Raw genomic sequence first — 14,021 nt, 5'->3', positions numbered from 1 at the left:
GAGGTTGGTGTGTGTCTGTGTGTGTCCTAGAATTCCTCTGAAACATGAGGAAACAAGTGTTCAGGAGCTGAGGGGGGAGATTTGCCAGGTTGACTGACTTGATTAAGACTCTTGACAGGGAAGTGCAGGTCTCACGTGTGGACATGAGGTAAACCAGAGTGAGATCACTTAGATACACGCAACAATGCACACGACTAAACGGATACCTGACAACGCCCTGTCAACACTGCGCTGGTACCTTTTTAATAAGAACGGTGATACTATTTTTTTTTTTCCAAGTATCCCTCTGTGTGTGTGCTTGTATGTGTGCCTATAAAGGGTGGTCAGTGTTTTTCCTAATGAGCTGCTGGTAGCTCTGATCAGAACAGGCTCTGTTGGCTGTAGTTTGACTCCACTGTAATTAACCACAGGGTGCATAATACAGTAAAACCAACAGGGGCAACAAGTCGTTCACACACTCCAAATACTGGTGCTGAGCGAGCAGGATCATTGAACTCACTGAAAATATGTCATTTTAAAACTCTGTGACACCCGTCCATCCATTATTTATACCGTTTATCCTTAAGCGTCCCAGCTGACATTGGGTGACAGGCGGGGTACACCCTGGACAGTCCATTGTAGGGTCTCTATGAATTGATCATTTTGATGATTATTTGACCATTAACTAACATTTGATCTATAAAATGTCAAAGAAAGAATGAAGACAGTTGCAGTATCCCAGAGCCCAAGATGACGTTTTTGACTCTCCTGTTTTTTCCAACCAATTCTCCAAAACCCAAAGACATTCAGTTAACGATGATAGACACTTAAACCAGCAAATGCCCTTGCATTTTTTCTTGCTTTTAATGCATCTGTACATGACACTTCCTTTCTTGTTGCAATTGGTCTGGTTAGTCTGGTTTTGTAATATGGGATTCAGACCATTCATTGCACTATAAAAATTGAAAGTTAATGAGAAGATTTCGGTTGTAAATGGCCTATAGCCCTATAGGAAACTCATATCTGATCTGAACCTGCTCATGTTAAGAATTCAATCCGCACGTGTGACTGAAACAAGCTTCCCTGCAATTCAGCATGTGTTTTATCAAAGGAGCCTGCCCTGAGTACAAGACAACTGCAGGCTTAACTCCCAGCGGCACATTCAAAACACCCAAACACACGTCACCCCTCGTAAACAGGACCTAGAAACCCAGCGAGCTTCTCACACCAGACAATGGCGCACTCAGTTCCTGGGCTCTGAAATGACAAAATTGTTTAGATGGCTTCCAAATGGCACACATATGTGTGTGTGTGTGTTGTTCCTGTCTGTTGTGAACATGTGTATACAGTAGGTCTGTGCTCCTGCCTCCCTGTTTGTGAGCATGACTGTAAATGTGCGAGCCTGTTTGTGAGCGCACGCATCCACACCTACCTCTCCCCATCCGCCAGGTTTCCCCTCTAATTGACATGTAGCTGTTCCTCCCCCCTGTAGCACCGGTCTGCAGTGCCGGCCCGGTCCCTCCCAAACCACAAGGGACTCTTTGTTTGCAATTTATGAATTAGTGTGTGGTTTGGGTTACGAGAAGAGAGGGCAGGCCAGAGGCTGACAGCACAGGAACAGGAACAGGAATAAGCCCGGCCTTCTTCAGAGCGCATTTTGATTAAAGCTGGATGTCAACTTGCTCTTTGTTTATTATTCCAGATTAACAGTCTGGATGATCAGGGGGAGAGATAGAGATTTCAGCAGAAATGATTAATGAGTGAGATGAATGGACTTCTCTGTCTGTCTCCCCACACACGGAGATGTGACTTCATGTTTGACAATGCTGTGATAATCTGTGTAAATCTGTGTCCGGCCATCAGATAAGGCTCGACTGCTCAGTTGTAAAAACAGAAAGGCAGGCCTGCTTGTTCTCTCTCCCTTCGTCCCTCATAGCTTCGTATAGCTCCATACCCCCCCCCGCTCTGCATGGAGCGCTCTTTCCGCCATCCCTTCGCTTCCTTTTTCTCTTTTTCATCAAGTGGTTTTATTTACTTTGTCTAGTTTAAATGGGACCTGGCGCTGTTCTAAGCTTTGGCCCGGTTCTCTCACTGAATAGCAAAGCCCCCTCTCCTTTCCAAACCCCTCTTTTTTTCCCTCTACCCTTGATTTGATTTTTATCCTTTTCTTCTCTGTTCTCTGTTTTTGAAACTCAGCATGCATTCCTAATGGCTTCAACTCTCCTACAGGGGTGTTTTCTTTTTTTCTTTCCTTCCTATACTGCCCTTCCTTCTCTCCTTCCTTCCTTCCTCCCTTCCAGAATGAGTCATTCTCCAAAAAATAAAAGTCATTTTGAAGTGGGAGGGTGAGGGGGTGTTCTCCTGATAGCCAAAGCAGATGTGACCCCCCCCCCAAATAAAAAAAAAAAACTTCCTGACATTCTTCAGCACCAACATGCAGCTGCTTGCAGGGGGTGCTGGGGTTCTCCCGGCCCCCCACCCACCATCACCACCACCATCTTGGCAATACCTATATATCCTCATACCAGTATCTAATGTCTGGCATCAGCAGTGACTCTGTTCCCCTATCATACCTGCCAGGGACCCCCAGTCTTGGTTATTATACCCCACAATTCTCTGTTAACAAGACTTTACAGACCATGGTTCTCCTTCCAAACTATAGAGCCCCTTTGCCTTATAGTCATATCAACAAGAATCTAGCATTTCCTTTCCTCTTGGGCCAGTTCTTTGAAATAGATGGAAGTTTTAACAGACAGTCTTTTTCTGGAGGGAGCAGTGTTTTAGCACTCCTCTGATGTCTGGGTTATTGCCTGGACTGGTCGTAGATGGAGGGATTTGAGGAGCCTCATAGCTGTGGGGAGTTATTTATCTCCCCAGTGAGATTGTGGGGGTAAGTCCACTGGATCCTGGTAGATTTGAAAGGTCATCGAGGTGGGAGAGGGGGTTAAAGAAAAATGGCTGTGGGACGATGCACAGGAATTAACACCCGAGGAATCACTTTTGTGCTGCTGTGAAGATGCATACTGTAAGTGATGCACAAATTAAGATGCAATAGAGAAGCCATGCAGGAAAAGAGTTTATCCCAGAGGTGTTTATTCACAACTAACACATTTAGTGCTTAGATTTTAAAGCCCCCTTCCACTAAAAAAATGTTTGAGCTTCACTGTGCACTGAGTGATGCGCGTGCAGGTTGTTTTCACAACCATCTGTTGAGGAGGGAAAGTTTCTTACTGTAAATCAGCGTACAAGCGGGATTTTGTGACACTGAAACTAGTTCAGAAGGCAGCTATGGTCAAATATGTCATTCACAAGTGTGATGTGGAAACTTGAAGACTGTAGTGCACATGCAGTGTGAATTAACATGTCTTGAGGGTATCTTTAATATAATGTATTTGTATCTTTGTTAGTCTTGTTTGATGCTGCAATGGAAAGAACTTGAGCGAAATCAAACCAGGCATATAGAGAAGAGTAGATTGGTAGTTGCAGTATGCTAAGCAGAAAGCTGTGTGTGTCCAGTTCATGCCTCAGGTCTGGAAGATGTGGACAGCTTGCCAGAGAGCCCCTTGAATGGTTTTATTCAGCTGGGTCTCTGACTTTTTAGTCGCCCTTTAGCGAGCCATGCTCACCCAGGAAAATTAATTTTCTCTCCAAGGTGCCCTGGTCAGGGTGAAGGACGCTGCACCTCAGAGAGAGAGAAATAAAGTGTGTGTGTGTGCGCATTTTCCTGGATGTGTTGGCCTTAGAAGAACCGTCACAGTGGTCCAGTTAATTAAACCAGAACATTGCACCAGGCGGAGAGCAGAAAAAGCCCAGTGTTGAGGTGCATACCAACCGTGTGTGCTCATGTCAGTGTTTTGCCAAAGGTGTGTATGTTTTCTCACTTGCTAGATCAACTGGTATCTGCCAGTAACTGTGAGTGTCTTAACCTGTTCGTTCTAAAAGGATGCTGTTTGACATTTTAATTTAAGCTGGAAATTGAGACAGTCTGAAAGTCAATGAAGGAGTCTACTTTGCTTTGACAGCTATTATAATGCAGCAACTTCCCAAATAGTTCTCATACGCATCAATCCAAGCAGGACTGTATAGAATTTAGAGAGTGAACTCAACAGAATGATATTTTAAGACTAAATCCTTTATTAAAAGACATGTTAAGATGTATTTTTGCCCTTAAGTGATTGCTTGTGTGAGTATGTGTTTCTGTTCAAGCCATGCCAGTGAATGTTACTGTTGGATTTGGGGTAAGCAGTAATGTCACGGGGTAAAAGCAGTAATGCTGCTGTTCTCTTCATGGGGACTGGCATAGAGTAGTGTGTGTTTTTACAGCCCTCTCTTTGCCTTCCCCTCTCCTTCCCCCCCTCGACTCACCCTGCCTCACCCCCATTAAACTCAATTTGTTCTGAGAGGCGAGGATCGCTACGAGCCCAGAAACATGTGCTGCACGGGCAGAAAAGGCAGAGAAACTTGATTTAGAGGAGGATTTAGTGGCATAGCAGGATAAAGAGAGAGCTGTCGACTTAGGGAGAGACATTTATAACATGCATTTTTGAGTTATTAATCATGAAAATGTGGATGTATGAATTTATGAACTGTTGTTGGAAAGCTTTTGCAAACATGCCAACAACTTACTTTTTACGACCTAACCGAACTGAGAAAGAGGGACACGAAAAGAGAGACAAACACATATAGACAGACAGACTCTTTTTAGTTCAACAAACTTTTTATGTTTTGGCTCGGCTGACTCCTTATTAGAAGTCTGGAGACTTTCAAAAAGCCCAAACACTCCTCAACAGTCACCCAAGACTTCCAATAAAGGTTAAAATGTTTTGCACCAGGATTACAGGGTGCAAATTTAATGAAGACTCCGAGTCTCAATGAAGAGACACAGAAAGGAGGTTTCTATCTAAACACGTGTTTCAAGTCGGCCCACTTCAACTAGGTTTCCGTATACAGTAGACATGTGTTTTGGGTTGTGTTGCCTTCATAGTTTTTATCACTCCTTTATTTCAGGTTTTAGAAATTAGCAGACATGTTTAATGATGTCTGTAGATTTTACAGCCCAGGGTTTTTTCATTAAAGCATTAAATGACTAGCTGCAGATGCTGGGCAGGTTTTTCAGATGTCTGCCAGTCGAAGGGAGAACATCTGCTGTGATGTAAATTTGCTCAAGCAATATCTAATCAAGCACTAAGCCTTTAGGGCTGAATTTCATTCTATTGCCTAGGACAATATTTATATAGAACAAATAGCTACTGATGTTGGAATAGAGAACAGCGTTTCAGGGTGATACTGGCATTGCTTTGAAGTATACTTTGAAGTATTTTTGGTGTAGATGAAAGGTTTTATATGTGAGTGAGTACTGATATAATACTATTTGATAAATGTCTGTAAGTCCATTTGTTCAGTCTGAACAATCTTTAAAACATGGTTCTAATACAATACACTGCCTGTGTGGCAATGTTTAAGTGTTCATATTGTACATGACATTACATTAGTAAATTATATTATTATGTATTATTATGATTGGGCTTATTTGATCAACAGAACTTAGATTAAAATACTCAACTTTGAATTCAGTTGCATCATACTGCATGCTCAAACACCAAGTGCATAGTTTTGACAGCAGCCTGATCACACTTCATATCTTTTAGAGTCCCCTGCAGGAATTTTAGAGACTGTAAGTCAGATCATGTGATATGGTCTTGGTGTAAGAGCTTCACCATGATAAAGATCTGAGATTCGGAAAACCCAGGACACATAGCTCAAGTAAACATGTGATGGATCATGACCTCAAACAATCAGGGTCAGTCTACTTATCAATGCATCCTCTGTGGAGGGCAATCTCACTCAAGACAATATTGATCTCTGATTGCTGTTTTCCGGGTCAAAGGTTATCTGGTCAGTCCTGTGTACCGGGCAAAGGTTGCAAGGTCATCTCTGGAGGAAGTAAATACCACAGGTCATCTGCTGAATGTGTTTCATGGTCTCTAGATATTACAGTATTCTAATGAGTAACAAATGAAATCTGTGCCACCTGATCTGTCCTTTACTAAGAGGTATAAAAAGAAGTTTTAGAATAATTAAGGGATAGTTCTGGTTTATTGCTTCATTTCTGTAATTTCAGGCATCATTGCTGTCTCTTATGATGACAGGCTAAGAAAATAAATCACTGAGCTCAGGAAGTCCTAGAAAAACAAGCAAACAATCTTCTGAATCTGAGTTTTCCTTAGATGACAAACTATAACTTTAAGCAATAACTTCTCATTTTGGGAAGTAGCTTATTGCCTTTTGTCGGAGACTGATGAAATGACTGATACAGTTCTCATGTCTGTACAGTAAATACGAGGCTACTGTCAGCAGCTGATTAGCTTAGCTTAACATAAAGACAAGAAACGGGGGAAGATTCCACCTAACAAGTCTCTGCTCATTGTGACAATAAAACTCCAGAGTATCAAGACTTTTTTTTTTACACTAGCTGTTTCTCCCTGTTTGAAGACCTCGTGCTAAGCTAAGCTAACAGGCTGCATGCTGTAGCATCATTTTTACCATGCACACATAAGAGTGGTACTGATCATCTCAAAATAAGCGTTTTCCCCAAAATGTTGAGCTGTTCCTTTCATTTCTTTATTATTGCTGAGGTTACATATTCATTCCCATATGTACTGTGTTTTACCACTAACATTTGTTGTGTTAATGTAAAACACAGCACTTGATTGCAGTATTACTCCCTGAAGGCTTATAATAAATCCTCCCCTGTTGGGATGTGTCCTACAGTCTGTCTGAAACAGCCTGCAGGCTCTGTGTCCCAGCCTTGCCCAGTACAGTAGAGCCATGCTGGGCTGTTATTTAAAACTCTCCCAGAGAACTCCATCACTCTGATCTCGAGCCAGAGCCCACTGATCTACCCTCCAAAACACCACCACGGTCTGGCTCTTCCTTTTTCTTCCAACTGAGGACAGAGGGATGATGGAAGGGAGGGATGGAGGGAGAAGAGGAGGGAGGGAAGCATTCTCTCTGGCCTTCTTTGGCATGCCTTTTTTTGCTTCTTTTCCCAGCAGGCCATCTGTTTCCTGTCTGCAACTTGATACCAGTGCCCAATTGGGTTCTTCTACTCTTGAGGTGTGTGCATGTGTATGAACACTTGTTGAGTTTATGATTAGCTGCTATTCTAATACATCTAGTTATATCTATGCTGGTACATATTGGCTCATGTGCTCTCATGTGATACAAATGTGACATAGAAGAAGTATCTGGGAACCACTGACCTGTGTATCATTGATTCATATGGAGTGTGCTCAGTGGCTGATGTGATGTGGTAATGCATTATTTTTTTGTCTCAGCCTGCCTTAAGTCATGCAGATACACTGTTTTCACACTTAGTTGTTATGAAACACTGTGAAATAGAAGTCTTTATGTTTGGTTTTTGAATGAAAAAAATACTGGTGAACTGTGCACTCAATGCCTAGGGGAAATGTGTACTTGAAATCTGAAATTGCAGCTGTCAAACATGTATATAGCTCAGTAATAGTGGCCATTTTGTCATTCTGACCACTGTTAATTCTTGTGTAAGCTTGAGGGGGGCAGTGTCTGTTTTGATCTTGGCTTCTCTCCACTAATAACAGCATTGAGCTGGCTGGATGAGCCTGGATAATCCCTACTCTCATCTTTCACTTGCTTTTTATGACAATTACAAAAAAAGAAAATTGAAAGTCTGTTCAATTCAGGAACAGTTTAAGTGGTAAATTGGCATCTTAGACGGCACTGAATACATAGAAAAGTCAACCAAGAATGAGAAAAATGCGACAGGCCTGTCAGTCACCCAAAAGTAGCACTGTGCTCCACCTCCCTTACTTCTTCACTCTCTTTTTCTCTGTATAACCCTCTCACCGATGGGATTTTCCACCCCTAGGCCCACACTGAAAAGCTGGACGTTCCTCTCTGCCAGTGTGTTTGTTTTTAATCGACATGCATAATGACATCCGTCAGCTAAGGCGAAGCCAGACCTCCAAGTTGTGTTTGTTTAGCGAGGCCACAGTTGGATCCAGGCCTCCGTAGTCTGGTTATAGCCTCAGCCAAACCAGACAGGTTTTGGGATGCTACTTTTATGCAATCCCAAGATTTTGGTAGCTTGCTGATGGAAGCAAATGCTCATCAGGGCTCTGTTGTCATCAGTGCCAGACTCACTGTAGTTCACAGAGGGGCACTTGGAATCAGAGTGAAGTAACTCCCACATGCAGAGAGGGAAGTAGCTGATTTCCAGTTGACTGTCCAGCTTTGTACAACATATCATAAGTAAGTTAGCATTTTGTTCTATAAATACATGGGGGAGTTTGCTTCGCTCTTGTAGGCAAAGCCAATGACCAATGCTGCTCTGTTAGCATAGAAAATCTGCTCTTTAAGATGCGCTGATTATGGATGATACAGTTAACAATAGTTTTTTAAAAAAACACAGCTACAGACAGAGACAGAAACAGTAGACATGTCAGAACAAAGGCTGCAATAACAACGTGTGATTGCACGTTGCACTTGCACGATAAAAGTACAAAGACTTTTTAAAGACCACAGACCCTTTAGAAATGTTACTGACAACCACATGTTCATGTTCTGATCACAAGATCTCTACTCTTTTCATTTGCCTGAATAAAATGCCTGCCAGTGTTAATATGACAGTTGCCCTATAAAGGTCAGCAATGATGAATTCACGGGTGGTCCTTTACCCCCTGCCTTCTAGCACTGCTTTAGTCTTTTCTAGCACCTCTTATCTCTTGCATGTCCTTGACCCTGATTGAGCTAAAACACAGTAACCTGGTGTAGGCTACAGTGTATAAGTTTAAAATGCATGAATGTGTGAAAGTGAAATTATTGTGACTGTAAACAAAGCATTAATTCTAATAAATTCAACAGCAGACATTAAAAGGAATGGTTTGGCATTTGGGAGATGTGCTTATTTGCGTTTTTTGCTTTCGATACCACTCACATGTCTGTCGGGCAATATGAATGTGGAGCCAGGTGACGTTTAGCTTAGCTTAGCATAGCATAAAGACCGAGAGCTAGGATCACTAACTTCCTGGAGTCTCTGCTGGTTGCCTAGCAACTAACAAGCCAATCTTAACTCTTTCTAAGAAAGCAAATAACCTTATTTCCCAAAATGTTGACCTATTGCTTTAAATTTCTGTCTGCTTTCTGTCTGAATACAAATGACCACTGGAAAGGAGAAAGAAGGATATGTTTCTCCTTTCCAGCTGTCATTTTTATCATTTGTTATATACTTGTGCATGACCTGTTGACATAAAAGATACAAATACTTTGTACTGTTTGGTGTAAGCTAGTCTGTCTGCATGGCCTTAAAGGAAGCCATCATTTTCTCCCCTCTCCTTCTCTCCATCCCTCCACCCCATACTTCCTGTCTTCTTCTCTGTCAGGCCTGAATATATGTGCTAGAGAGGTGTTCTGCGTAATGTGTGTTTTGATTTTAAGTGTCAAGTGTTGACCTGTGTGTCAGTGTATGCTTATGTGAGTCTGTCTTATGTCAAATCTGCACCGAACCCCCTGCAGCAATGCAGTGTGAAAAAGACACAACCATTACAGATCAAATTTCATTTTCTAACTCTATAAGCCACAGTTGGCCTGCCTTCGGAGGGTTTTCTACAGTTGTTTGATACCGGGAAGATTTACAGCACAGCTGGAAAGAAGTACTGCAGGCTGAGCTTGGGAGTGAGAAGACAGATCCTCTCAGCTGTGACAAGGGGCTAATTCCTGTTGGGTTAGAGAGACTATTTAGTGAACTCTTTACAACCTTGTTTCCCATTGAGGACAAATGGGACACAACCAAACTTCAACACGTAAGCACTCAGCACTCATGGAGGTGTTACTGGTAATTAGACATACTAGTTCATTTGTAAGCCTTGCTAATACCAGAGACTAGGCGAGGCTCCTCATGCCTAAACCTCACCAACCGAGCCAATCAGAGGCATAGAAGGGCGGTTCTTCTGTGGTGTAGACTGAAACAACAGAGACCCTTCAGAGGAGGTGATCTTCCTACAAGGCAAACTCTGTAGGTTTGACTGTCTCCTGAATCTAGGTGCGGTTTGCATACTGGGATGTCGTTGAACAGCTACTAGCAGCTTGGCTCAGCTGGGCTAGCAACAACAAAGTGTGAAGCATTCCTTTTACTTTGACAGATTGGACCTTCTTCCTGTATTACCACCACAGACGTATCTATCTATCCAGTGAAAGGAGTGAACTGTAGATCTGAAACACCCCTCTCTCCTCTTCCCATGTTGTATGAGTGTTAATGGGATACAAAGGCCTTAGTGGTCACTTAAGGATACAGCGGTCCAGTGTAGAGCAACCCCAGCAATCCTAGAATTAGCAAAAGAAACCGCTAGAGGGAACCCAGTTTGAGGACACTAACAGGTGTGAACTGTGTTAACCCTCAGTGGTGCAGTAATAGCGAGGTCGTCCAACAGCCCTGGGTGCACATTTGAGTTGTGTTTTTCCTCATGCTCGTACAGGATATCTAATTGTGGCTTGGGGACTTGAGAGATAATTTGCAATGTCGTAATTCTGTTAGCTCAGTTTCATTATCTAATCACAGCCGTTATGTTACAGACTGCAGGATCTCTGATGTCCCCCAGGCACTTCAGCCGCTGCAGCAGGTGTTTATTTTAAAGACTGTTGTAAAAGTGTCTCTGGCAGCATCTGTGTCTGTCACTCCTCTCTCCCTCTGTCAGTCTCTCGTGCTCTTTCTCTCTTCACTCTTAACCTCCGAGGACATGCATCTGCATCTGCTGTTGCTCAAGCTGTTTTAAGACCATGGCTGAGTTGACAGGGGTAAGGGAAGAAGACGGGACACAGAGTGGATGTAAGAGGAAATAAAGACAGCAAGACAAACAGATAACCAGCCGTACCCAGAAAGCCTTTGCAGTGGGGATGGAAATGATAAAGCTCTGGATTCACATGGGACACTTGAGTTTCTTGAACTAGAGCTGTATCATCAGCTGTGGACCCCATGATTCTGCTGCTATTTATGTGTACATAATTATAAGTGTGTGTGTGTGTGTGTGTGTGTAAGTAAGAAACCCGGTAAAGAACAATATATGTATTGAGTGCTCCTGTGTACTGAGAAAGACCCAAGCCGTAAGCAGAGAAATGAAAGGAAATGTTCTTTTCTTCTCTCATCTGTCCTCCTTTCCTCCTCTTGATCACAAACAGCTGCTCAGTGTAGCTTGTGATAGCACCCGCCTACCAAAGTCTATTTTCAGAGTTGGTTCTAATAATAGCCCAGAGTAGAGTATTGACAAAAGTCTGCTCGGATGGGGCAGGTTCAGCCCACTGTAGGGATGGGTATCAAACTTCAGGACTTTTTTTTGGCACAAGTTTCTTCTGTACTTAATCTTTGGTATCATCATACCCGTAATTAAACTGAAAATTAGGTATGGCAATAGCAGGTCTGCAGTATCAAAACAATTTAAACAATACCCAGCCTAAGTCCAGTGTTGTAGTAAGAGACTAAACAAAAGGTGGATGATGATATGCATGCGTGTGCGCCATGTGTACTTGTGGTGATAAGACCGATGACAGACTTAGGCTGACCCAGACCTCACCATCATTATCTCTCCCCAGGTCTGACCGCTAATACAGCCCAGCACTCTGTCAGCACAAGGAGAAAAACATGCCTCCCTTTTCTTATACACTCGCCGACTCCCACAGTTTGAACACGGTGATGCTTAAGGCATCATGGGTTCTCTGTCTGTGGAAGACAGAAGAGTTATTACTTAGCCTGAATACTACTGCTTGTGATTCACTCTCACTTAGGGCTCGTCTAATTACCTGACAATGACAGGGCGCAGGAGCACCTATGACAGACAAGCGTTATATGAGGCAGGTGGTAGTGTTTTACCAAAATGATAAAGGAGGAGCGATGGAGTGTGATGTCCTGCATCAAATCATAGACCACGTAATAACACACAGATGCTGAAACGCACTCTGCTGTGTTACTTTTTTGTTATTGTATATGTTATTGTATATCCTCTGTCATTTAGGACAATGACTTGTAATCTAATCCAGTAATTTCTGGTGTTTACTGAAAAGACAATGTGTTATAGTGAGGGTCTTAGACACTGCATGTGACTCTGAGGTCATACTCCAGCAGAATCTGTCCCTGCACAGTTGTAGTAGTTGTATAGAACGGCAGCTTGACATTCACCTGGACAAAACTGAACCAGAGGGACACATTAAATCCACCAGGGAAGTATGTTGTCATGCTACAACCATGCTATCTTTGTCCCCGCTCCTCTCAATTAGCTTCTTTAATGTAGTTTGCTGCATGAAAGAGACCCATTCAGCTAGTTAGGTAACCTTGATGAACCTCAGAGATTTCTCTGTTGTAGGATGGAGTGAAGCAGAGCCTCTTATTGTTAACTGAGTCTTTTATCTCCTTTTTAAAGTTGTTGAATCCAAATGCGAATGCATTTACTATTATATATAAAAAAGGGAGAAAAAAAAAACTAAGCATTAGGTTCACTTAGCTTATCCTTAAGCTGCCTTCTTTAGTGAGTGAAACTTGCTAAGGTGTCATCACATGACCCAAGTACAGAACCCCTGTCATGTGATAAAGTTATGAAGCATTATCTTGTGATGGGAGTATCTGAGACTTTTGGTTGAGAATTTTTATCACAGTATAATGTCATTTATGAGGCTTTCAGTAGGTGCATCAGTAAAATCAACCAACCAAGTTTATTTGCCATCTTTTTTTGCTTTCTTTCCACTCATTAGTCTTGTTCATGTTTTGGAGTTTCACACTAATGTGATCGGGCTGCTATGGACAGCAAGGGTGGGTGATACCACAAATTTTGGGTTTGATCTTACCAAATAATATGAGGGCCAGAATCACAGATACTATTTGTGAACAAAAGCAGCTAATGTACTATCACGTCAGAGAGAGCCAACGTGCCATTTCATGAGGTAAACGTGTCATTAATAGGCTAACAAAAAACTTAACAGAGGTGGTATGGATACGTTGGGAATCCATCTGTCAACCCCTACTGGACAGTGCAACACTGTCATGTGTTCTGATGGCATGTTTTCTTATCTTGCTGTAATTTAATCAAGGTAACACTTCCTATACCAGAGATGTTGATTAGAGATTTTGATGTAACCATGCTAGAGATTGAGAGAGGACGATGGAACATGGACACCCAACATTCATCTCAGCCCCTGTAACTGTCACACAATAACAAAAAGTTAAATAGAGTCCTGTTTGTATACTGAGGAGGCTCTGTTAGGAAAATACCGGGCACCAAACCAGCATTCATTCCTCAGGTCCCAGTAGACTTAAATGTTGCCAAGTGCTGATTTTATTAACTGCCATGTATGACCAGTTGTTGCCTTCAGCTAAAGATAGCGCCATTGTTTAGATCAGCCTTGACATGTGTTGGAACATCTTTGTTGAATGTCGCTGCCTTTATTTCTGTCATGATTGCGTCTACACAAGTCCTGCCGCTATCTCCTCTCCCTCTGTTTCATGTCAGTGACAACAAAATGACTCTCTGTCTTGACTGTTTTCACAAGATACTGTCATTTGACGAGCTCAGCAGCTCTCTGACCCAATCAAAACTCTGCATCCCATTACCTCACGACTCTGACACGAAGGAGTGAGTTTAGGCGTGCAGCATGGTTTGATGATTCAGCGCTGGTCACATCCTTGTTGACCCAGTAGACCATCAGATAATGATGAGGCTGTGCTGACTTCGACAAGTGGACCCGCTTCTCCCACGTCCAAGCCGATAAAGACGTGGAAATACAAACACGAGAGCTTTCAGAGGGCGGCGTACAGTTAGGCAGCTCCAGGCAGGGTCAGAGGTCCAGCTAGACTGTAGCAGTGATTTTTTTTCTGAATTTAAAATCATCACTCAATAATACCCAGATTTTTATAAAGGGAGCAGATTGATGAGTGCAAACATTCCTCCTGCGGGAAGATGCTAGTCGCCGTAGATTATAGTACACAAGCTCTGTTTAGCCTCAACACAATACAGTAATGAAAT

At 42.6% G+C, this 14,021-nt stretch overlaps 1 protein-coding gene across 2 annotated transcripts in view; it reads left to right on the top strand.

The window, feature by feature from the left end:
- Positions 1-14,021, top strand: part of LOC108883107 (protein eva-1 homolog A) — a 68,610-nt gene that overhangs the window by 42,002 nt on the left and 12,587 nt on the right. The gene's annotated exons all lie outside the window — the stretch shown is intronic.

Source organism: Lates calcarifer, linkage group LG7_1 (genome assembly GCF_001640805.2).
Source record: "Lates calcarifer isolate ASB-BC8 linkage group LG7_1, TLL_Latcal_v3, whole genome shotgun sequence".
Lineage (NCBI taxonomy): Eukaryota > Metazoa > Chordata > Actinopteri > Centropomidae > Lates > Lates calcarifer.
The sequence above is the reverse complement of the archived record's forward strand: the minus strand, read 5'-3'. Positions and strand labels throughout refer to the sequence as shown.